Consider the following 21,641-nt stretch of genomic DNA (forward strand, 5'->3'; position numbering starts at 1 on the left):
ATTCTGCAATTTCAAAATTTATTTTCACTCCAAATTGGAATGAATTTTTTTAATTAAAATTTCTTGCAAAACAGCATTTTTTAAAAATGGTTTAGGTCAATCAAAATGTTTCATCTGATAAAATTCAAATGTTTTCTCCTGATTTGGACTTTAAAAATTTAAAATGAAAAACTTCAAAATGAAAAATTGAAATGTTTCATTCCACTCACGTTGACAAATTTTCAGTCTGAAAAAAATCCAAACGCAGCGTTTCAATGGCATTAAAATGGAACATTTGACTGCAAAGCGGATGTAAGCGACATGCTCACGTTCTGTCTGTGCCAGGGACAGTGGAAAGCACATGCAAGTCAAATGATGGGGGCTGGACTAGGCTGCATCTGTTCAGTCAGAGGAATCCATCCCTCTGTCTCGAACCTATTAATGACCAGTGGGATCTTCTTGTCCTTGATATAGAAGAAGGGGAAAATTTCCTCCTTGAAAGAGGCAATGAAGGTGTATAGATGGGTCAAGGACTCAGCATTGTAAAAGGCCACCTGACCCTCCGTGTAGTCCAGGTAAATCTCGACCCTGTGAAGCCTCTCGTTGCAGTACACAAGGGCCAGGGAGGTGTTGAGAGCCCAGTATTTGCCCATGTGCATCTCCACAGTCCAGAAGCCATGCTTAGGTGTGAGTCTGAGATGTCCCTTCCTCTTCACTGACTTTCTGGCCACCCCCACAGCCCAGCAGCCAGCATCCCACACCTCCATTTCCCAGTAATACCTCCCAAACGAGAACCCTTCATTGGCCAGGACGCAAGGAGCTGTGTCGAATCTCTCGCGGTAGTTGGGCAGGTCCATCCACTCGTCTCCAAGAGACACACTCCTCCTGTCACTGGACAGGACAAGCTCAGGGTTGGCTGTTTTAGAATTCAGAGTCACCTCTACTGGAGAGAGAGAAAGAGAATGTGTGATTGGATAGATAGATAGATTAGATTAGATAATAGATAAAGGGAGTGTGTGCAATTGGGCTGGGGAAAGAGAAGAAATCAGGTCATTGCAAGGAGAGAAACATCACTTAGAGAAAATATAAGATGTCCCTATCTACTCCCTCTAGATGTATATCACATACTAAGTTTTTCAGTTTTCTGAGTTGGGGAACCCACTGGCTCAGGGGATGTGGGGAATGGGACATGGGCCGTTTCCTTTCTAGGGGCTGCCAGCTCTGTACAGGTTGCAGGGAGAGGGGATGTGACATTATCTGATTAAAATATGACCATGTAGATCATTGTTGCTACCACTGATATATAATTGTAACAAATCTTATAAAGTATATCAAGTAAGGTGTCTATGGAAAGGTTATGATTCTCTGAATATGACTGTGCTATTTGTATGCATGCATCATTTTTGGATTTGAAGTGATGAGTATTGCCTCTATACCTGGATTTCAAATGTTTGCTCTGGGTAGCACCCACAAGGTATTTAGCCAGCACATTGTGAAGGAACTATTCAAGTTGAATGGCCCATTAAAGAACACTTAACTCACAATGGAAGACACCTATATACATGTAATGGACTTTCTTGCTATGACTAAGCGAAATCATGTGACTCCAAACACCGTCTTGTCACCTGTAATTTTCCACAGTGAGAACAATGGGTTTCCCTTCATTTGAGAGAAGCTATAAAAGGCGCTGGAAACATCTCCAGTTTGCCTCTTTCCTGCTCAAACCTCTGGACTATGGACTTATACTAATGAGAGCATTCTAACCAAAGGACTGAGGACCTTCTAATGATTTGGAAGCAACCAGACACTTAACAAGCCAACAGTTTATTCCATCACTGCTACAAGCCTGAACCAAGAACTTTGCATTTCTTGTATATATTTGATTCCTTTAGCCGATTTTAACTCTCACCTTTCTCTCTTTCTTTTTTCTATAAATAAACCTTTAGATTTTAGATACTAAAGGATTGGTAACAGCCTGATGGTTGGGTAAGATCTGAGTTGTATATTGACCTGGGTGTGTGGCAGGTCCTTTGGGATCAGAAGAACATTTTTTTTGATGAAATTGGTTTTAAATAGCCACTCACCATTAAGTCTAGTGTTCGGGTATTGAATCCAGGACTGGAATGCCTAAGGAGAATGCTTTTCTGATTTTTTGTTAGCTAGTGTGGTGAGACAGATGTTTACTTTTGTTACTGGTTTGGTATATCTTATGGGAGAATAACCACCAGTTTTGGGGTATGGCTGCCCTATTGCTTAGCAATTTGTCCTGAATTTGGGTCAGTTGTTACCCACGGAGGCATGGTGACAGGGGACTATGGGGCTCAGGGGAGTGGGGACATAGGGAGTTTCCCCTCCAGGGGCTGCTAGCTCTGATCTGGCTCTAGAGTAGGAGCATTGGCTGACTTGGGGGTTGATGGGATACAGGACCTTTCCCCCGAGGCGTCAGATCCAGTGTGGCTGAGCTGGCAGTAGCTTGAAGCCATTCCCACTGACAGCTTTAGCGGCACGGGTGAGACAAGCAGATGGATAATAACACAAGAATGGCCATACTGGGTCAGACCAATGGTCCATCTAGCCCAGTATTCTGTCTTCTGACAGTGGCCAATGACAGATGCTGCAGAGGGATATGAACAGAACAGGAAATCATCAAGTGATCCATCCCCTGTTGCCCATTCCTACCTTCTGGCACTCAGAAGCTAGGGACACTATCCCTGGCCATCCTGGCTAATAGTCATTGATTTACCTGTCCTCCATGAACTTATCTAGTTCTTTTTTGAACCCTGTTATAGTCTTGGTCTTGACAACATTCTCTGGCCAAGAGTTCCACAGGTTATGTGAAGTACTTCCTTATATTTGTGGTAAACCTGCTGCCTATTAATTTCATTGGGTAACCCCTGGTTCTTGTGTTGTATAAAAGGGTAAATAACACTTCCTTATTCAATTTCTCCACACTAGTTTTTTTTTTTTTTTCCAGAACTCTCTCATATCCCCCCTTTATGTGACTCAGTCCTTTTTTCTGGATCTGACTCTTAGTTCTTTTTCCATTGGGGTCCCAGAGGCCAAACTATCCTGTAACCCTCCCACCCACCCACCCACCCTGAAGTTTGAACCAAGGTGGGACAGCATGAGGGAAGCTCACCCTGGCACTGTCCATGCCCCACATGTTATGTGGGCTAAGGCCTAGTCCCCAGGGCTGTGAGTGAAGGGGCCTCTCCACACCATCCAGTTAACATTGGGAAAGTGATGTGATTGCTGGGGTACAGCATGCTATATGGATCCATTCCCCCGCATTTCCTTCCACAGAGCCCCTTGCTGGGGAAGCCTGTAGCCCTGTGATTCTCTTTAGGCCAGGTCCACAGTTGGTGCATTTCGCCACAGCTAGCAACGTCCGGACAATTTACACCAGACCTGCCGGACCTAGCCCCGCTTGCTGTCACGCATAGGCCTAGCCACAGCGGCAAGAAGAAAAGGAATGGAATTTGCTCCTTTTTCACCTCTGTAACCCATCATCTGTATCCTCTGGACGCTGTTCAGCAGGGGCAGCTAGCAGTTACATGGCTCTGGCGACTGCAAGCGGAGCTTCGAGGGCTTCTCACTGCCAGACCTGCAACCCACCAAGAGAGGCGTAGTTACAGATCACTGAGCCACAGGACACAGGGAGTGTGGCCCCATCTAGCTCCTTTTTAGGACTGTAGGGTAAAGCATGCCAAGCCACTGGGCTCCCCTGGTTTCCTTTGGAACAATCATCATGAATGCTGCTATCCAGCCTGAATGGGCCTTTGCCCAGCCTCAGGCCTGGGCTACCTTACAAAGTTAGAATGGTGTTAGCTGCCTTACATCAACCCATTTGTGCATGTGTCTACACTTAAATGTGTCCCTCGCTGGCGTAAGCACCCCAATAAGCCAACACAGTAACACCAGCTTCCCAAGTGATGTTGATCTGTGGTCGATGTATGTAGGCTGATGCAATAGAAACGTAGACACTGTGTTACCTATGTTTGCCCTAACAGTCCTCCAGCAACCATCCCAGAATGCCTGATACGCACCACTCTGGTTGCAATGGTGAACTCCACTGGCCAGGGGTCACACAGGCTGGAAGCCCCCCCATCACCTTTAAAGCCCCTGGAATTTTTGCAATGCTTTTTCTTGATTGTCCAGCTTGGTGAGCACACCTAGCAGCTCTCCATTGTTTTACGCAACTGCCCAGCTGACCACATGCTGGCTACATGTTCCAGGCGTGCTCCAGTTTGGAGCAGACTGGAGCTATTGGATCTCCTTGGCCTGCGAGAAGAGGCTGTGCAGTCACAGCTACAGACCAGACATAGAAATGTGGACATCTACGAGCAGATTGCAAGGGGGACGCAGGAGAAGGGTATGACAGGGACCTGCAGCAGGACCACGTGAATGCTAAGGAGCTGCAGCAGGCATATCAGGAGTTCCAAGGAGGCCAACAATTGATGCAGTTCCAAGACATAGACATGATGCTTTTACAAAGAGCTGCATGCCATACTTGTTGATTCCACCAGCACCCCTCTCACCACCATGGATACCTCCAAGGAGCCCAAGTCACAGACCTCTGATGTGAAGAGCAAGGAGGAGGAGGAGGTGAACAAGAAAAAAGAGTAGGAGGATGGAGGACAGGTGACAGGGAGGACCACCTATGCTGTGAGCCAGGACCGGTTTGAGACTCCATCGCAGTCCAGTCAGTCCCCAGGTCAAGCATGACCTAACCTTGGATATAGTGATGGCACTCCCAAATTAGCAGGACACAGCTATAGAATTTTCATTAATTGACTCATACTAGAAGAGGTAGTGGTACAACAAAGGGAGCTGGAGTTGCTGTCTGCTTTTCATTTTCATTCTGTAGAGTTAGGCAAGGAGGCCACACAGAGCAGTTTGTTTATGTAACCAAGGATGTCCCTTGAATCCTCCTGAGAGATCTCAATGAAACGTCCATGGAGGTTTCTAGGGATGGCCGCCTAATTTCTGCCTCCATTGTAGAACACTTTCCCAAGTCAGTTGGTGGTAACTTCAGCAGGCACCATTGCCACAAACTGGCTAGGAAAGTACGTACCTGGGTGACTTTGGGACACCAGCAGTAGCAGCTGCGTTCCCTGTGCCTTTGTTACCCTAAGGAGTGAGATATCAGGTTAAATTGCCACCACCACCTGCAGAAAATGGTGCCAGTATTCAATGCCACTGCTTTAATTTCATACTTTCATGCAACTGAGCAATTTCCTCCTCATTTCCATCACCCCAGCAGCTCATACTCATGACGTCTGGTGCTGTGAGTGCGCTGTGCACGAGCACGCTGAATCAGAAGTCTTAATAAGCTTGTCTTGTGTAACACTTTAGGGGAACAAGGGAAGGGGGCAGTTCTTAACGTTCTTTTTCACTTTCCATTCCTACTACACTGGCGCTGGTACCTCTGCATGTTTTATCTGCAGCTGCTGCCATTGTGGCCTTGAAGGGTTCCCCCTCCACATGGGTGGAACAATTGACCAGAAAAGGAGGAGGAAAATGGAGGATGTGGGGGGATACGTTCTGTGAGATTCTGCAAGCCGGTGCTGCACCAGACCTTGAAGAGAGGGCCTGCAGGATGAACACTGCAGACTGTATGGAGAAGGAAAAAGAGGACAGGAGAAGCACCAGGACAAAATAGGGCTTCTTTGTCAGCAAACACATATGCTGTAGACTCTTGTGGACCTCCAGGGCTCGACTCCCATTGCAGTCTGTGGAGCACTGCAGCATAGCACCTCCCTACGAGCCCCCGCAGCATTCCTCATAGCCAGCATGTCTATCCCTACCACTCCACGCCGGGGAAAGCGTAAACAACCAGAGCTGACCTGTGAAAGCCAGCGTTGATGTAGCTACAATGGACATGGCTATTCCTTCCTCTGGTTTATTTATTAAGGCTCCCTAATTTTTTAGGTTAAAATGTATTTACTGTTAAGTTTTTCAGATTGTGTGTTGGGAACAGTTTTCATTCTTTTGTTGTGAAAGTGATTCACCTTTCCTAGTTTACTACACATGGTGTATAATGCCTGGTGGCAGGGAAAGTGGTGGTTTGTGCACCGCACCAGCAGGAACGTGCACAGGAATAAAATTTGGCCGCTTTTGGAGAGGCACTTTCTGTGCCTCCCCTCACCCCCTGTGGGCGGAGAAGCTAGATCTCCCTTCCCCCCATGGCTAGAGGAGCTGGCTCTCCCTGCCACAACCCTAGGGCTGGGCTCTCCCTCCCCACCCTCCGCAGCCCCAGGGCCTGTGGAGGTCGCTTTCTCCCAGCAGCCAGAGGAGCTGGATCTCCCTCCATGGCCCCAGGGCTGGAGGAGCTCACTCTCCAGGCCCTGGCTCCGGAAGAGTTCTCTGCCCCCACTGATTGCAGGGGCCTGGGGACCTGCTTGTCCCCCACTGTGCATGCCCCTGCAACCCAGTGGATCAGTGCAGTCATCATAAATGTACAGCAAGCGCCCCCCTGTTAACAGCTGCACTGGCAGTAAGATGTGCCCAGATATGCAGCAAGCACCACAGAGTTCCTAACAGGCCCCCAAACTGCAGTGCCAGGTTAAGCACAGTCCACCACAGCACATTACTATGGCTCACTGTTAAAGTGCCCTTTCAAAGCCTCCCCAAGCCGTATAGAGCCTCTCTGATAGCCCTTGTGTCTGGCTGTTCAAACTCAAACAGCCCCTCCATCTCCACCCCTGCAGCAACATTTCCCCCTTTGCTTCCCAGGTATTATGCAGGACACAACAGGCAGCTATAACCACTGGGATATTGTCACACCAAGATCCACTCTGGTGAGTAAACAATACCAGCACTGTTCAATCTACCAAAGCACATTCACCTGTCATTCTGCACCTGTTGATCCAGTAGCTGAATCTTTCTTGGTGCTGTCGAGGTGACCTACATACAGCTTCATGAACCAGGGGAGCAAGGGCTAGGCTGGGACCCCAGGATCACTACTGGCATTTGAACATCACCAACAGTAATCTGCTGATCAGGAAAGAAGGTCCCTGCTTGTAGCTTTCTAAGCAGTCCTGTGCTCTTAACGGTGTGAGTGTCAAGCACTTTCCACAACCAGCCAACACTGATGTAGGCGAAGCATCCCTGGTGATCCACCAGCACCTGCATGACCATAGAAAAGTAGCCCTTTCTGTTGGTGTACTCTGTGGAAAGGTGATCTGAGGGCAAAATGGGGTTCCTTGCTCCACTGCAGTTTGGGAACCCCTTAGCTGCAAATCCATCCACTAAGTCCTGCCTGTTGCCAAGAGTCACAGTCCTGCATAGCAGGAGATGATTAATGGCCCCACACATTTGAATGACAGTGGCTCCCGCAGTGGATTTTCCCCACTCCAAAAGTAGCAAACCAGCTTCAGTTACTCTGAAACCTCCCAAACCAGCTTTGCAAGTTTCCACAGTATGATTGCCACTCATTTCTCCATTGTCAGTGAAGCTCTCAGTTTGGTGTCTCTGTGTTGGAGGGCTGTGCCAAGCTCAGCACACAGATCCAGAAATGGGGCCTTGCTAGGACACTCTGTACCTCAAAATAGCACCATAGAACCCCCATATTCTCCCCTGTGATATGATGATATGCTTTATACAATACATGCCTTGTGAGATATCAGTTAGAAAGTCTTGATTTGTTGAACATTAATATCCTGTTGGGGTGTATGTACTATCATTGTATGTGAAGTTATGAAATATTGCTGTGTGTGTTATTGAAATATGAGGCAAATGGGAAATTCCCACAGCTAGCCTTTCAGTGGCAACAAAGGAGTAACTAACACTGACAGGGTGCTAGGGCCCAGGGTCAGCCAGCACTCAGATCCAAGTCAGTGATTTGTATGTGGGCAGAATGGAGGCTTGCACTCAGCCCTTCATTAGAGGCCTGGCTTAGTTTGCAATGTAGACACAACCTCATGGCTCCACAATGCCATGTGCCTAACCCAGACAGAGATTGACCTGTGAGCCCAGGTGTGGGCTGTTCAGCCCTGGGGTATGCAGGGCTGCTGCCACAGAAGTCATGGAGCTGGATGTGGCTAATGGGATGATAGGGTCACCTGCCTCTCACATCTCCCCATGGCATGGGAGGCTCAGCATGATCTCCAGGTCCCTCTTCAGAGTCTCCAAATGCTGCCTGAAACTTTCCTGGAGGGGGAGGAAAGTCTGGTTGGTTAGTGAACAGATCGATCCCACTGAGCATCGGAGGCAGAGAGGGTCCCTGGGATCTCCAGCTGGAGCTGTCATGCAAAGGACATCAGGGACGGTGTGATGGGGTGTGCATACCATGCACTGGACAAGAGAGGGTTAACCCCACTCTATGGGCAGTGGAGGTCCTGCCCCTCGGACCTTGCTGGGCATGCTTCAACTGCTGCCTCAGTATAAAAGGGAGCAGTCCAGCTCATTCTAGGCTGACTGCTGGAGGGGAAGGACTGTTAGTGGAGGCTCCAGCTGAAGAGCCATCACAGCCCTTGCCTGTAGGTGCTGGAGATTGAGAGTCAGACTGGAGACCCAATGCCAGGACTCAGGAGGTCTGGTTCCCAGATATTCTCCTTCCTTAGTCAATTCAGACTCAGGGCAGGGACTGTTTCTCACTGTGTATCTGTGCAGCACCTGGTGCAATGGAGCCCTGATCTCAGCTGGGCAGGGATTCTCTCACTGTGTGTTTAGCCAGCGCCTAGCACAGGGAGGTAAGTGCTACTGTAACAGGCATAACAAATTTCATGCCATGCTCTCATTTATTCCCACCCCTCAAACACCTCCCCCACCTCCTTGGTCTTTGCACCTCTCATGGTCCTAATCCCCCTCAGCTGGCACAGATTTGTTGTTTTACTCTTATTACAGTCCAATCCCTGCCACACCCTGGGTTTCACAGAACTAACATTGCTGCAGACCTGATATATGCACCTCCACCCCAGGATCACCTCTGTCCTGTAATGGGGAGGCCTCAAAGGGAAAGCTGAATGTGCAGTGCAATTTGGGACAGCCCCTTAGGGAATGTCTACACTGCAATTAGACACCCACAGCTGGCCTGTGCCACTGACTTGGGCTTGGACTAAGGGGCTACAGCCCCAGTTCTGCAATGCCCCCCACCCCGGCAGGGTCCTAGACCCTGGACTCTAGACCTAGCCCAAATGTCTACACTACAATTAAACAGCCCCTTAGCCCAAGCCAGCTTGTGTAACACTGACAGACACCAGTTGTCAGTGGGCAGGATCAAACCTGGGACCTCTGGAGCTTAGTGCATGAGCCTCTACTGCATGAGCTAAAAGCCATATGGCACTTAGCTAAAGCTGTAGAGCAGACTCCTTAATCTCTCTGTGGTATTGGTGCCACTAGATGGGATAGATCACCACACCCATGAGGTGTGTGGGTTACACTTGCACAGGCCAGCCATGTGTTTTTAATTGCAGTGGTGACAACCTCAGAGCTAGTCTACACTAGAAAATTAGATTGACCAAGCCTTAGGGGTGTGAAAAATCCACACCCCTGAGCAACATAGGGCATGTCTACACTACAGCCATAAGTTGACCTATGTTAGGTTGATTTACAGCCACCACAAATTACTGTTTTTTCATGTCTACACTTCCCTTCTGTCAGTGGTGCATGTCCTTACCAGGAACACTTCCACTGACCAAAGAGGGGCAACGTGAGGGGCTGAGAGCCAGGGCTTGCAGCTCCCCACCACAAGCCCAGCTGCCCCCTTGGGCTCTTGGCTCCCTGCTCCTGGCTGTCAACATGTGAGATCACAGCCAGGTGAGCTCAAAGGGGGGAATCCAATCTCAATTCCCCACTGTGTGCTGGGAAGGGAACCAGGACAACAGTGCAGGAGGCTGGTGTTTACACAAAGCCACAGGAGCAGCTAAGGGGAGGTTGGTCCCTGACACTGAGGGACAATTTGAGGCCCAAGAGGAAGGAGTGGGGACCAGTGTGTGGTTTTGCTAGTTTCTGTTCCCAGTCTGACATGAATTGTGAACTGAATAGAAATGGGACTGAAACACAACTCCTACAAAATTACCTAGGAAACAGGATCAGAGCAGTGCCCCATCTAGCCTGGTATTTGCCCCTACACACACCCATCCCCCTCCTCACTGCCCCAGATCAGTCCCATTGACCCATCCTGCCGGGTGTCCTGTCTGAGTGGCGCCAGTGCAGAGCATTTCAGAGGAAGGAGCAAGAAACGCCACACTGATTTATCCATCTTTCATACATGCCCTCCGCCTGTTTGTCCAATCGCCACACATCTCCCCATAGCCCTCTAATCTCCATCCAGCTGTATCTAGCTATCCAAGCTTCACACAGCCCTCTACTCACCTGCCTGATCTCTGCACAAACCCCTTTGTCTGTGGTCACCCACCTCCCTGCCTGTGGTCTTGGACTGCTCCCCTCCCCCCGCTCAGTGCTGAACAGCTGTGAAACTCTGCACAGCTTCTCCTTTCCCAGCCCCAGCTTGGAAGCAGCTGCAGTTGTGGGAAATGCTTTAGTCTTGGGCTGATTTCACAAGATGGAATCAGAGTAGCAGCCTGTCAAGGTTCCTTCCCCACTCTGAACTCTAGGGTACAGATGTGGGGACCTGCACGAAAACCTCCTAAGCTTACTTTTACCAGCTTAGGTTAAAACTTCCAAGGTACAAATTAATTTTATCCTTTGACCCTGGATCCACTGCCACCAAACTCTAACTGGGTTTACTGGAAAATGTAGTTTGGACATGTCTTTCCCCCACCAAAATCCTCCCAATCCTTGCACCTACTTTCTGGGGAAGGTTTGGTAAAAATCCTCATCAATTTGTATAGGTGACCACAGACCCAAACCCTTGGATCTTAGAACAATGAAAAAGATTCACTTTTCTTACAAGACGACTTTTAATAGAAGTAAAGGAATTGCCTCTAAAATCAGGATGGTAGATACCTTACAGGGTAATTAGATTCAAAACATAGAAAATCCCTCTAGGCAAAACCTTAAGTTACAGAAAAGACAGACAGGGATAGTCATTCTATTCAGCACAGTTCTTTTCTCAGCCATTTAAAGAAATCATAATCTAACACATACCTAGCTACATTACTTACTAAAAGTTCTAAGACCGTTTCTGTTCTATCCCCGGCAAAAGCAGCATACAGACAGACTTTCTCTCCCTCCTCCCAGCTTTTGAAAGTATCTTGTCTCCTCATTGGTCATTTTGGTCAGGTGCCAGCGAGGTTACCTTTAGCTTCTTAACCCTTTACAGGTGAGGATTTTTCCTCTGGCCAGGAGGGATTTTTTAAAGGGGTTTACCCTTCCCTTTATATTTATGACACGCCCCCTCCCCCCAAATCTCAGCTAGGGTGAAACGCTGGCTGGGATTTCTTCCTGGAGCTCTAGGAAAACAGAGTTAATAAGACACATGCACCTCTACATATACTACCAAGTACATAAAGACTAACAATATTTTCCACGTCTCAAGGACGATTTTAACCAGATGATTCTGGGAAACTTTCACGGGAGAATGCATCAGCCACTTTGTTAGAAGCTCCTGAGACGTGTTGGATGTTGAAATCAAAATCTTCGAGAGCTAAACTCCACTGAATAAGTTCTGTTATTTCCCATGGCGGTATGAAGCCACTGGAGCGCAGCATGGTTGGTTTTCAGGTGGAAACGCTGTCCCCAAACATATGGGCGTAGCTTTTCCAGGGCGTAGACAATGGCATAACATTCTTTTTCCCTGACTGATTAGTTGCTTTCCCTCTCAAACAGCTTCTTGCTGAAACACATTACAGGGTGGAATTCTTGATCTGGTCCTTTCTGCATTAAAACTGCTCCCACACCACGCTCGGACATATCTGTGGTTACTAGGAACGGTCTGTCAAAGTCTGGGGCCCTTAGTACAGGGTCAGACATGAGTGTCGCTTTAAGCTGGTTAAAGGCCTTCTGACACTTTTCGGTCCACTGAATGGCATTTGGCTGTTTCTTTTTGGTTAGGTCTGTCAGTGGGGTGGCGATTTGGCTGTATTGCGGTACAAATAGTCTAATAACTGGCCAAGCCTAAGATGGATTGAACCTGTTGCTTTGACTTTGGGACAGGCCACTTCTGGATAGCATCCACTTTGGCCTGTAGAGAGCTGATAGTTCCTTGACCCACCTGGCATCCAAGGTAAGTCACACTGTTTAGGCCTATTTGACACTTCTTAGCCTTAACAGTTAGTCCTGCCTCCCTTATGCGCTCAAGGACTTTTTGTAGATGTTCCAGGTGTTCTGCCCAGGAATCCGAAAATATGGCCACATCGTCAAGGTAGGAGACTGCATAGTCTCCTAATCCTGCTAGGAGACCATCTCCAAGTCTTTGGAAGGTGGCGGGTGCATTTCGCAGCCCGAAAGGGAGGACATTAAATTCATACACCCCGAGATGTGTGGTGAAGGCTGACCTTTCCTTGGCGGATTCATCTAGCGGTACCTGCCAGTACCCCTTGGTTAAGTCCAAGGTAGAGATAAACTGGGCCCATCCCAGTTTCTCTAATAGTTCATCTGTGTGTGGCATTGGATAGTTGTCTGGGTGAGTTACAGCATTTAGCTTACGGTAGTCCATGCAAAAACGTACCTCCCCATCTGGTTTGGGAACTAGAACCACTGGAGATGCCCATGCACTTCCAGAGGGGCGGATTACACCCATCTGTAACAAATCCTGGATCTCCCAGTCTATAGCAGTTTTACCTTGAGGAGACACCTGGTAACGTTGGACTTTAATTGGGTGAACATTACCTGTGCCCATGGAGTGGTATGCCCGTTCAGTCAGTCCTGGGGTGGCTGAGAACTTCGGCGCATAGCTAGTGCATAGCTCCTTGATCTGCTGTCGCTGCATACGCCCAAGAGTCATGGAGAGGTTCACCTCTTCCACACCACCAGCACTTTTCCCTTTGTAGCAGACACCTTCAGGCCACTCAGCGTCATCTCCTCCCTGGGCTGTAAACTGACAAACCTTTAATTCTCTGGAGTAAGAGGGCTTTAGAGAATTAATATGGTACACCTTAGGCTTTCAGTTGGAGGTGGGGAATGCTGTGAGATAATTAACAGCTCCCAGGTGCTCCTGGACCGTGAATGGCCCTTCCCACAATGCTTCCATTTTATGGGCCTGGAGCACCTTTAAGACCATAACCTGGTCCCCTACTTTGAAGAAATGCTCTCTGGCATGTTTATCATACCAGGCTTTTTGCTCTTTTTGAGCATCCTGTAAGTTTTCTTTAGGAAGGGCTAAAGAGGTTCGGAGGGTGTTATGTAGGTTGGTTACAAAGTCCAGAATGTTAGTTCCTGGAGAAAGTGTAAATCCCTCCCATTGCTGCTTCACCAACTGTAATGGCCCCTAAACCTCACAGCCATATACAAGTTCAAATGGTGAAAACCCTAAACTGGGATGTGGTACAGCTGTGTAGGCAAAGAACTGCTACAACACTAGGTCCCAATCATTGGAGTGCTCATTTACGAATTTACGTATCATGGCCCCCAAAGTTCCATTAAACTTCTCCACCATGCCATTTGTTTGATGGTGGTAAGGAGTGGCAACCAAGTGATTTACCCCATGAGCTTCCCAAAGGTTTTCCATAGTTCCTGCCAGAAAATTAGTCCCTGCATCTGTGAGGATGTCAGAGGGCCAACCTACCCTGGCAAAAATGTCTGCTAGTGCCTGGCACACACTTTTAGCCCTGGTGTTGCTTAGAGCTACTGCTTCTGGCCATCGGGTGGCAAAATCCATGAAAGTCAGTATGTACTGCTTTCCTCTGGCTGTCTTTTTCGGAAAAGGACCCAGAATATCCACAGCTACTCGCTGAAATGGAACTTCAATGATGGGGAGTGGCTGGAGGGGGGCTTTGACCTGGTCTTGGGGTTTCCCCCACTCTTTGGCCTACTTCACAAGACCGGACATAGGTAGAAACATCCTTGCCTATTCCCTCCCAGTGGAATGACCCCCCCTCCCCCAATGGTCCTGTTCACCCCAGCATGACCACTAGAGTGATCGTGGGCTAAGCTCAAGAGCTTGACCCGGTATTTAGTTGGAACTACCAACTTTCTCTGAGGATGCCAGTCTTCCTGGTGTCCACCAGAAAGAGTTTGTTGTAGAAAGAGGAGGTTAAGTAACTGCCTCCAGGCAAAGAAAATCTGCAATTCACAAAGATAATCCCTTTTGTCTCTGCTCTGGCCCCAAAGCAGAGAAAAAAACAGCTGCTTTCAGTTGGACCTCCTTTCCAGCAGCCCCAAAAGAAAAAAAATATCCTTTTTAAAATCTGTATTTCTGGTTCAAAAAAAAAACTCAAAATGATTTCAGGTTAATCCCACCACTTTGCCACCATGTCAAGGTTCCTTCCCCACTCTGAACTCTAGGGTGAAGATGTGGGGACCTGCATGAAAACCTCCTAAGCTTACTTTCACCAGCTTAGGTTAAAACTTCCCCAAGGTACAAATTAATTTTATCCTTTGACCCTGGATCCACTGCCACCACCAAACTCTAACTAGGTTTACTGGGAAATGTAGTTTGGACATGTCTTCCCCCCCCAAAATCCTCCCAACCCTTGCACCCCACTTCCTGGGGAAGGTTTGGTAAAAATCCTCACCAATTTGCATAGGTGACCACAGACACAAACCCTTGGATCTTAGAACAATGAAAAAGCATTAGTTTTCTTACAAGACGATTTAATAGAAGTAAAGGAATCACCTCTGTAAAATCAGGATGGTAGATACCTTACAGGGTAATTAGATTCAAAACACAGAAAATCCCTCTAGACAAAACCTTAAGTGACAAAAGACATAGACAGGGATAGTCATTCTATTCAGCACAGTTCTTTTCTCAGCCATTTAAAGAAATCATAATCTAACACATACCTAGCTAAATTACTTACTAAAAGTTCTAAGACCATTCCTGTTCTATCCCCGGCAAAAGCAGCAGACAGACAGACCCTTTGTTTCTCTCCTTCCTCCCAGCTTTTGAAAGTATCTTGTCTCCTCATTGGTCATTTTGGTCAGGTGCCAGTGAGGTTACCTTTAGCTTCTTAACCCTTTGCAGGTGAGAGGATTTTTCCTCTGGTCAGGAGGGTTTTAAAGGGGTTTACCCGTCCCTTTATATTTATGACACAGCCGTGTTAGTCTGTATCCGCAAAAAGAAAAGGAGTACTTGTGGCACCTTAGAGACTAACAAATTTATTAGAGCATAAGTTTTCGTGAGCTTTAGCTCACTTGATCGGATGCATACAGTGGAAGATATAGTGGGGAGATTTTATATACACAGAATATGAAACAATGGGTGTTACCATACAGACTAACGAGTGATCAGGAAAGGTGAGCTATTACCAGCAGGAGGGAGGGGAGAGGGGAACCACATGGCCCCACAGTATGCCAACATTTTTATGGCTGACTTAGAACAATGCTTCCTCAGCTCTCGTCCCCTAATGCTCCTACTCTACTTGCACTACATTGATGGAGTCTTCATCTGGACCCATGGAAAAGAAGCCCTTGGGGAATTCCACCATGATTTCAACAATTTCCATCCCACCATCAACTTCAGCCTGGACCAGTCCACACAAGAGATCCACTTCCTGGACACTATGGTGCTAATAAGTGATGGTCACAAACACCACCCTCTCCGGAAACCTACTGACTGCTATTCCTACCTACATGCCTCCAGCTTTCATCCAGACCACACCACACGATCCATTGTCTACAGCCAAGGTCTATGATATAACTGTCTGTCTGAGGGGTTGGAGTAAATGCAAACACCTGCAAGATCTCTATCAAGCATTCTTAGAACTACAGTACCCACCTGCTGAAGTGAAGAAACAGATTGACAGAGCCAGAAGAGTACCCAGAAGTCACCTACTACAAGACAGGCCTAACAAAGTAATAGAACACTACTAGCCATCACCTTCAGCCCCCAACTAAAACCTCTCCAGCGTATCATCAAGGTTCTACTACCTATCCTGAAGGATGACCCATCACTCTCAGATCTTGGGAGACAGGCTAGTCCTTGCTTCCAGACAGACCCCCAACCTGAAGCACATACTCACCAGCAACCACACACCACACCACAGAACCACTAACCCAGGAACATATCCTTGCAACAAAGCCCATTGCTAACTGTGTCCACATATCTATTCAGGGGACACCATGATAGGGCCTAATTACATCAGCCACACTATCAGAGGCTTGTTCACCTGCACCATCTGCCAATGTGCTATGTGCCAGCAATGCCCCTCTGCCATGTATATTGGCCAAACCAGACAGTCTCTATGTAAAATAATAAATGGACACAAATCAGACGTCAAGAATTATAACATTCAAAAACCAGTCAGAGAACACTTCAATTTCTCTGGTCACTCAATTACAGACCTAAAAGTTGCAATTCAACAAAAAAAAAAAACCTTCAAAAACAGACACAAGAGACTGCTGAATTGGAATTAATTAACTTAGGCTTGAATAAAGACTGGGAGTGGATAGGTCATTACACAAAGTAAAACTATTTCCCCTCCTACTGTTCTTGTAAAGTGCTGAAAATGGCCCACCTTTATCACTGCAAAAGGTTCCCCCCCCGCCCCCGCTCTCCTGCTGCAAATAGCTCACCTTTCCTGATCACTCTTGTTCGTCTGTATGGTAACACCCATTGTTTCATATTCTATGTATATAAAATCTCACTACTATATTTTCCACTGCATGCATCTGATGAAGTGAGCTGTAGCTCACGAAAGCTTATGCGCTAATAAATTGGTTAGTCTCTAAAGTGCCACAAGTACTCCTTTTCTTTTTACAAGATGGAATGTGCCAGGTAGCAACCCAGCTCCTGGGCTGGGTGGAGAGTACCCCATGGCTGCCCCATTCCAAGTGGGGGTTGGGGTCATGGTGTGGGGCTGCACGGGACCTGATGCCAGGGTAATCCATGCCCTCCAAGCTTGGGTGAGACCCCTCCCAATTGCCACTGGGTCCCCCTTCCAGCCACCAGCCTTCCCCTGGTGATCTCAGGGCACAGAATGGCACCACTGAGCCATAGGGGCACTCACTCCAGCTGCACTGGGTTCTTGCTGTTTTACCTGCTGCTCCTGGGGGTTCTTCCCCATGGGCTCCACCTCCCCCCACAGCATGCTGGATGTGGAGCGCACATCCTGGGCCTTGTACTGGGAGGGGAACTGCTCCATGATCGCCACCATGTTGGCCGGCAGCTTGTTCTGGCGGAAGCTGCGCTGTTGGAACATCCAGCGGCAAAGGGGGCACTGCCTCGGCTCCTCCTCCTCCACCCTGCCCCAGTGCTGGCTGATGCAGTCCTCACAGTAATTGTGCCCGCAGTCCAGCATCACAGGCACCGCCATGTACTTGGTGCAGATGGAGCAGGTAACCTCCAACTACAGCTCCTGCACCAGTCCAGCTCCCTGCCCTGCTGGGATCCCCTGCAAGGAGCACACAGCCCCGCCACCCAGACTGCTGCCTGTGTGGCTGCAGGGGAGGGGGGAAGTGGGGGATGGGCCAGGGGCTAGCCTCCCCAGCAGGGAGCTCCAAGGCCAGGCAGGATGGTCCTGCGGGCCAGATGTGGCCCGCAGGCCATAGTTTGCCCACCTCTGATCTACTCCCTGTTCAGCGGCAGTCAAAAAAGTGACCAGAATGTTGGGAATCACTAAAAGGAATAGATAAGACAGTAAATATATTGCCTCTATATAAATCCAGAATAATGCATGCAGATGTGGTCACCCCATCCCAAAAAAAGACAGTAATTGAATCTCTCCTTCGTGCTGTAGAGGTGTACAGCTTCATGAGCAAGGGATAGGCTAGGACCCCAGGATCACTACGGTCATTTCAATACTACCAGTGGTGGTCTGCCAGTTGGGAAAGAAAGTCCCTGTTTGCCATATGTGAGCACCCATAGGAAAAAGTGCGTGCTCAGCTAGTGAACTGAGGGGTAATCCCACTGTGATAATCAGCAGCAAATCAGCTCTTGCACATTTGGGAGGGCCCCCCCCCCCCCATTAACCTTTGATGGGCAGCTGGATTAGCTGTTTGCAGACAATCAGCTGTAGCGTGCTGAAGACAAAAATAGGCAGTAGGGGGAGGGGGCTGGTGTGAAGGGAAAAGAATTTTTTTTTTTTAAAAAAATCCCCTTTTCTCTTTTGCTGCTCTGAAAGGGCCGCAATCCTGCAATGATTCATTTGTCTTAACTTTGATTTCACTGTAGTAAATGAAAGCGTGCAAGTGGTTGTGAGATCAGAGCTGAAGGGCCTGTCTATACCACCCACACTTCAGTGGCACAGCTACAGCATTGAAGCGGTGTTACTGTAACACCGTGCTGCAGCAACAGAAGGGTTTTTATCACTAATTAATCCACCCCCTTGAGCGATGGTAGCTAGGTCGATGGATGAAATCTTCGATAAAACAAACTGCCTGTACAGTTGGGTAGGTCATCATAGAATATCAGGGTTGGAAGGGACCCCTGAAGGTCATCTAGTCCAACCCCCTGCTTGAAGCAGGACCAATTCCCAGTTAAATCATCCCAGCCAGGGCTTTGTCAAGCCTGACCTTAAAAACCTCTAAGGAAGGAGATTCTACCACCTCCCTAGGTAACGCATTCCAGTGTTTCACCACCCTCTCAGTGAAAAAGTTTTTCCTAATATCCAATCTAAACCTCCCCCACTGCAACTTGAGACCATTACTCCTCGTTCTGTCATCTGCTACCATTGAGAACAGTCTAGAGCCATCCTCTTTGGAACCCCCTTTCAGGTAGTTGAAAGCAGCTATCAAATCCCCCCTCATTCTTCTCTTCTGCAGACTAAACATTCCCAGCTCCCTCAGCCTCTCCTCATAAGTCATGTGTTCTAGACCCCTAATCATTTTTGTTGCCCTTCGCTGGACTCTCTCCAATTTTTCCACATCCTTCTTGTAGTGTGGGGCCCAAAACTGGACACAGTACTCCAGATGAGGCCTCACCAATGTCGAATAGAGGGGAACGATCACGTCCCTCAATCTGCTCGCTATGCCCCTTCTTATACATCCCAAAATGCCATTGGCCTTCTTGGGAACAAGGGCACACTGCTGACTCATATCCAGCTTCTCGTCCACTGTCACCCCTAGGTCCTTTTCCGCAGAACTGCTGCCTAGCCATTCGGTCCCTAGTCTGTAGCGGTGCATTGGATTCTTCCATCCTAAGTGCAGGACCCTGCACTTATCCTTATTGAACCTCATCAGATTTCTTTTGGCTCAATCCTCCAATTTGTCTAGGTCCTTCTGTATCCTATCCCTCCCCTCCAGCATATCTACCAGTCCTCCCAGTTTAGTATCATCCGCAAATTTGCTGAGAGTGCAATCCACACCATCCTCCAGATCATTTATGAAGATATTGAACAAAACCGGCCCCAGGACCGACCCTTGGGGCACTCCACTTGATAACTAACTACATCATCCTAACTACATCACACAGGGGGTGAGATTTTCCAGGAGTCTGAGTGATTTAGCTAAGTTTTAGATGTAGGCTTAACCTAAGTCAAGTGTGTTTGTAGAGTCCATGGCACCATGAGGCCCTGGCTTCTAGGTACTGCAGCAATTAGGGCTGTCAAATGATGAATTAATTGCATTTAATTGAGATTAAAAAATCATGATTAATCCATTTTAATCACTGTTAAATAGAAATCCCAAAATATTTAAATGGTAGTTTTTTAAATTTTCAACTATTGATTTCAGTTAAACAGAATATGAAGTACAGTGCTCCTTAAATTTTTTTACAAATATCTGCACTGTAAAGTTACATGCTTAGACCACTGTTCCAGAGAACATGCTTCCATGGTGATGGGTTCTGCTCTATAACTATCCAAAGCAGATCAGATTGATGCATGTTCATTTTCATCATCTGAGTCAGATGCCACAGGCAGATAGTTGATTTTCTTTTTTGGTGGTTTGGGTTCTGTAGTTGCTGCTCAGAGTGTTGCTCTTAGACTTCTGAAAGCATGCTCCACACCTCATCCCCCTCAGATTTTGGCAGGCACTTCAGATTCTTAAACCTTGGGTCGAGTGCTGTAGCTATTGTTGAAATCTCACATTGGTACCTTCTTTGCATTTTGTCAAATCTGCAGTGAAAGTGTCAGGGCCAGATTAACTTTTTTGGCGCTGGGCCCACAACATTTGTGGGCCCCCTAGGGAATGATTGTAAAAGGGGCTGGGGCAAAAGCCCAGTGGGGCAGGAGCTAGGGTTGGTCCCTGGAGCAAGGGAGGGGCCAGGGGTAAACTGCAAACCCAGCAGGGCTGGGGAGAGGTAAACAGGATTTTTCTACGCCCCATCCCCTGCCCACATAGAGCAGGTACTTACCTGGTTCTAGCCCTTCTCTTAGTCTCTCTGCACTGAGCTGCCCCTCCTCCCACAGCAGCAGGGCCGGTTCTCTTCCAGCCTTCTGGGGTGGGTGTTGGGAGTGCGAGGAGCAGAGGCTAATGTGGTTACTCCTATAACTGGACTTTTAGTTTCCAGTCAGCACTGCTAACTGGACACTCATGTCATTTTCTACTGGAGTTTCCAGTCTAAAACGGGATACCTGGCAACAGGGCTGCCAGAAAAGCCTGAGGGGCAAGCAATCATTTTTAAAAGTGAGAGGGCTAAGCCTTAAGCAGGAGCTGGCAGCATTGTTGCCGGCACCCAGTGCCAAGAGGCTAAACAGCTGAAGTTGGTTCGTTACCCGGTGTGCTACACCCATTACCCGGTGTGCTACACCCAATAATCACAACGGGGTGGAGAAGCAGAAAAGTTTATTTGAAGCTTCAAATAGGTACAGGGAGATTTGAATCTCAAATCCTGTACCCAGAGCAGGAAGTTACATAGGCTTTTATACATCTTTTTCCCAGCATACTTATCCAATAGCAAGCTGCTCTAAGTATTCATATAGCCAGCCAATGCAGTTCCCAGCTAGTTCCCTGGTTCTATGTATCATTTGTTAAACTATACATAAAGCTGCTTTATTCAGCATTGTTCTTCCATATCTCCCCTGTTTGGCCTTGCTTAGTTTCAGGCAGTCTGACTCTGCAACATATTGTTGCAGATTCTCAGCATAACTGCTGTGTGTGCCTCCAGGCGGGGAGGGGGGCCCACAAGGACACTTGGGCCTAGTGCGAGGGGGCTTCATTGACACTCGTGGTCTTCCATCCCCTCGAGTTACCTAGTGGCCATGCCCCAGTGTCCCTAACAGCATCAAGCTTCTGCCCCCATAGGAGAGCCAGGAGGGGAGGGGGTGCCGTGGAGAAAAGCGGGCCAGGTGGGGCCCCTTTGAACTGTGGGCCCGGCACCATGGTAAATCCAGTACTGGAAAGTGTTCTGAAAATGAACAACATATGCTGGGTCACTAGCCGAGACTGCCATAACATGTTCTATATGGCAGAACACAGGTAAAACCACAGAGCAGGAGATGTACAATTCTCCCCAAAGGAGTTCAGTCACAAATTTAATGAATGCATTTTTTAACGAGCATCAGCATGGAAACAGCTCCTCTGAAATGGTGGCTAAAGAATGAAGTGGAAGACAAAAGTTTTAGCCTATCTGGCATGTAAATACCTTGCAATGCCAGCTACAAAAGTGCCATGTGAATGCCTCCTCTCACTTTCTGGTGACTTAAATAAGAAGCAGGCTGCATTATCTCCCATAAATGTAAACAAATTTGTTTGTCTGAGCAATTGGCTGAACAAGTAGG

The sequence above is a fragment of the Eretmochelys imbricata genome, chromosome 14 (assembly GCF_965152235.1).
Source record: "Eretmochelys imbricata isolate rEreImb1 chromosome 14, rEreImb1.hap1, whole genome shotgun sequence".
In the NCBI taxonomy this organism is placed as follows: Eukaryota; Metazoa; Chordata; order Testudines; family Cheloniidae; genus Eretmochelys; species Eretmochelys imbricata.